The sequence below is a fragment of the Gracilinanus agilis genome, chromosome 3 (genome assembly GCF_016433145.1).
Source record: "Gracilinanus agilis isolate LMUSP501 chromosome 3, AgileGrace, whole genome shotgun sequence".
Classification (NCBI taxonomy): Eukaryota; Metazoa; Chordata; class Mammalia; order Didelphimorphia; family Didelphidae; genus Gracilinanus; species Gracilinanus agilis.
Window position 1 is genome coordinate 320,244,916 of NC_058132.1, and position 4,701 is coordinate 320,249,616.

The window sequence follows — 4,701 nt, forward strand, 5'->3', positions numbered from 1 at the left end:
GCCAGGGGAGTCTCTAAGAGCCCACTGTATTCACTGTTTGAAAACAGCCCTGTAGGAGTTTCAGGAGGACCAAAGTCTTGCCAAAGATGGCATTTATCCATTTTTTTTCCCTTTGAGTTAGATCGGCAGCTAATTATAGTCCCTAAGTATTTTAAAAACTACTCTCTTTCCAGCTCAAGGCTGTGTGAATCGCTGCTTTCAGTGGGAATGTTCAGACTGCCAGGAAATCCAAGAGATTTAAATTTTAAGGCTGATGGAATGATCAGGATAAAAAAAAAAAAAGGTTCCCACCCTGGTGTTATTTCCCAGGGCCCATAGTTACTTCTCCAATATTTATGTGCATACACTAATTCCATTCAATTTAATCCAACAAGCATATATTAATTAATCAACAAACATATGAGCTAGGTTTTGTGTATAAAAATAAAATAAATGAAATAATCCTTATTCAAAAGCAACTTCTATTCTATTAAGCTATTACTTACATAGAGTCAGACTCACTTTCAAGGCCCACTTTGATACTGACTGTGGACTTCTCAATGCCCATGACAACTCTAATAGAAGAAACTGAAGAATAATAATCAAGTGCTTGCTTTGGCAGCACATATACTAAAATTGGAACGATACAGAGAAGATTAGCATGGCCCCTGCGCAAGGATGACATGCAAATTCCTGAAGCATTCCATATTTTCAAAAAAAAAAAAAGTAAAAAAAAAAAGAATAATAATCAACATGCATTTGTTAAGTTCCTACTAAGTGCCTGACATTGTGGTAGGTGGTTGCTATTGAGTTGTATTTCAGTTGGACTCTTCATGACCCTATTTGGGGTTTTCTTGGCAAAGATATTGGAGTAGTTTGCCATTCCTTCTCTAGCTCATTTTACAGATGAAGAAACTGAGGCAAACTGGATTAAGTGACTTGCTCAAGGTCACACAGCTAGTAAGTGTCTGAGCCCAGACTGGAACTCAGGAAGACAAGTCTTTCTTACTCCAGGCCTGGGGTTCCACTGTACCACCTCGCCAACCATTATGCTAGATACTGAGATTCGAAACCCAAAAGGAAACAGTTCCTGACCTTAAAGAGCTTACTTTATATTTGGAGAAACAATTCATTTCCCTATAAATAAGTACAAAATGCATATAAAATTAATAAAAAGGAATTTGAGGGGTAACATCCATAGTTTGGTATATTACAAAAAGTCTCATGCAGAAGGTAGCATTAATCTAAACTTTAAAGGGGACCAGAGACTCCAAGAGTCTGTGAGTGAAGGGGGACTACATTCCAGGCATGAGGAAGAGTCTGGGCAAAGGCATGGAGACAGGATTGGAGTATCATTATTTATTTATTTTGGAACTTTTAACTTCTGTCTTAGTATCACTTCTAATACAGAAGAGTGGCAAGGGCTAGGCAATCTGGGTTAAGTGACTTGCCCAAGGTCACACAGTTAGGAAGTGTCTGAAGCCATTATTTGAATCCAAGTTCTCCCAGATCCAGACCTGGTACTCTATCCACTGTGCTACCTAGCTGCTCCTGTTGAGTATCATTATAAAAAAAATTCTGGCTGCACTCTCCTCAAGTGAGGCTGACTACATCTCCCCAAGGTTTGAGGGGACACCTTAAAGGGCTAGGGGTGTGCTTCTCTAGCACAATAAACTTCAGCCCTCTTCTTGTGTGGTCTTCCTACTATTAGCCTCCTGTGCTTAGTGCCTTGGTTCCATTTAACCAACTAACATCAATGAGCTTTTACAAAGGTATATTTACTTTCAAGATTTAGTAAGAACAGAAGTACCTCAACAAGGGAGATTGTGTCCTCCAAAGTGGGAGATTGTGGGAGACACTCTCCCTTATTTGCCTCAGGCTCTGGAGAGAGTAGGCTTAGACTTAGTACAGTTTCTACCTAGCATTGGTCCCACCAAGTTCACCTCCAAATCCTGCACCAGTGCTGGATAAGTCCACGTCTCCACTATCACAAGACTGGGTCCTGAAGGTCAGGTGGCTCCATGAAGCCTCCAAACAAGGATGGATTCAAAATCTAGCCTGGACTTGACTCTCATACCTCTGGCAGCTTGCTCTCCTGACCCCTTGAAGTCCCCAAGCTTGTAGTGATCTTCAAGCTTCTTCACCTAAATGAAAGAATAAACACTAAGACAAAGAACTAAGACCCATATTCATGGGTCATATGCTGGTCTTGGTCCAAAGATTCTCTACTCACAGCTGTGTGGATTAAAATTTTTGAGAGACTGGCTTCCAGGTAAGATCAACTTATTGATTAGGTTAACAATAACCAATACAGTAATTGATTAATGATCTCTCTCTGTGATCAAATACAAAGAGATTCTGCAGGGTGGATCATTAAACACAATTTTGGAAACTCATTACTCAGCCTTCCCCCAGACATTCCCAAAACATCTCTAATTGGTGAATAGCCAATGAGGAGGTGGTCCATCATCCTCTGAGTCTCTCCCCATTCCTTGGTTGATGACAGAGAATCACATATCAGGTCTCATCAATTAAGAGTGACATTCTCAGTTCTCTACAGTGGAGAGTCAAGGACTCTGTTCTGCTGCTTGCAGACATACTTAGCCTAAGTTTGTTTTTATTTACCAGGCAAGAGAGAACCCATAATCTCACTTTTCTATCACCCTACAATAGGAGACACTCTAGGGTGGAAGCATTCCTTGAATTTGCCAGGAAGAAAGGATTGAGTAAAGAAGTTTGAGAAACAAACCTGAGTTTCAATTCAAAACTCAGAAATAAAAAAATAACTCAATACATTGGAAGCAAAGTTTCTCACAATCTTATTTTTCTTCTCTCATCAGAAGAATGAGTTAGAGAGAAGCCAGTGGAAGAGAAGGACCCCGGTCAGCTAGTATCTTCTGGAGGAACCCCTATTTCCTGCTATTCAGACAATCAAAAAGGACTTTCTTCATCACCTGGCAGGTAGATGGATAAGGAAATGTTTGTCCATGCTCCAAAGTCTCTCCAACTCACTTTAATTGCACATCATCATAATTCTTCAGAAATGGGATTCCTACCCCTTCTAGAACTTTATCTTCTTGGGTGGGAGTTTGGGGCTGGGGAAGAGGATGTAGGACCTGCATTAAAAATGCCAACTCTGCTATTTATGATATTGAAAATCAGAGAGAAAGAGGTAGGAAAAAGAAAGGGAAGAAAAAGGAATAAATGTATAAAAATGTATTCCTTTCTTATCTATGCTCATACGGTCCTGCTTTTTCCCCTCACTGCTCCCAGAGGTAAGGGAAGAAAAAGAAAAAGAAAAAGATGAAAGACTTAGCTAATTGTTATGGGGGGGAAAGGGAATGACCATTTGTTAAGTGCCTAGGATGTGTCAGGCACTGTACTAAGTGCTTTACAGCTGTTTTCTCACTTCATTCTCACAAGAACCTTTGGGAAAGGAGGTGTTATTATTATCTCTGTTTACAGTTGAGATAGGCAGAGATCAAATGACCTGCCCAGGGTCACACAGCTAGTAAGTGTCTGAGGTTGGATTTGAAATAGAGGTTTCCTGTCTCCAGGTCAGGTGCTTTATCCACTATGCCACTTAACTGCCTGTCATTTATGCTTAGTACCTGTATTCATTATTTAATTAATTAATTTTAATTTATATGTTTATTTATATTTGTATATACATTTATACATTTATATATTTATTATATTTTATTAATACTTGTATTAAACCCAGGAGATTTTTTTAAAAGAAATATAACAGGAGCAGCTAGGTGGCTCAAAGAGCTAGGCTTAGAGATGGAAGGTCATGAATTAAAATCTGACCTCAGATACTTCCTAGTTGTGTGACCCTGGGCAAGTCACTTAACTCCAATTGCCTAGCCCTTACCATTTGTCTGACTTGGAAGTGACACTCAGTATTAATTCTAAGACAGAAGGTAAGAACTTTTTTTTTAAAGAAGTATATCATGACAAAGCTTCTGTATGAGGATGATTACTTTGGCAATTGTGTGGAGAATTGATGAGAAAAAGGAGAGAGCAGAAGAAGGCTGACTGATTAGGAAGCTATTTGTGATGGTTTACATAAGAGATGATGAGAGTCAATAATAGAAGTGGCCATCTGAATGGAAAGAAGGAAACAGATACAAGAGATTTTGTGGAGAGACAATTGACATGATTTGACAACTGATTGAACATGGAAGGCAAGGGAAGAGGGACCAGTCAACGAAGAGTCTAAGGTTGTTGACATGGTGGACCAGAGTGATGATGGTGATACTTTCCACAGGAATAAGAGAGAAGTTTGGAAGGGGGTCAGGTTTAGGAGGGAAGCTGGATAATTCATTTTCATTTTTGACCATAATGAGTTTGAAGTGCCAACAGGATGTTCCAGGTGACAGATGATGTCGAGAGAGAATTCAGGAGAGAGATTAAAACTGAATATATAGATTTCAGAGTCATCTCCACAGAGATAGTTCAAACCACAAGTGCTGAGGAGACTACAAGATGAAAAATAGTGTAGAAAGAGAAAATTTCTAAAAAGGAGGGTTAGTGATAGAACCTTGGAGGATACGTGTTCTTTGGGAATGGATGATGTTTCAGTAAAAGAGACTGAGGAGTAGCTAGACAGGTAGGAGTATTAGGAGAGAATAGTGCTATGGAAGCCAAAAGAAAAGAGTAGCCAGCCATTGGATACCGATGTACTCAACAAACATAGATACAGAAACATGAAATGTT

At 39.4% G+C, this 4,701-nt stretch overlaps 1 non-coding gene across 1 annotated transcript; it reads left to right on the top strand.

Moving 5' to 3' along the window:
- The first annotated feature begins 585 nt into the window (after positions 1 to 585).
- Positions 586 to 692, top strand: LOC123243313. The gene has a single exon (XR_006505862.1). It is a non-coding gene; the product is annotated as a U6 spliceosomal RNA (small nuclear RNA).
- The last annotated feature ends 4,009 nt before the right edge of the window (positions 693 to 4,701 follow it).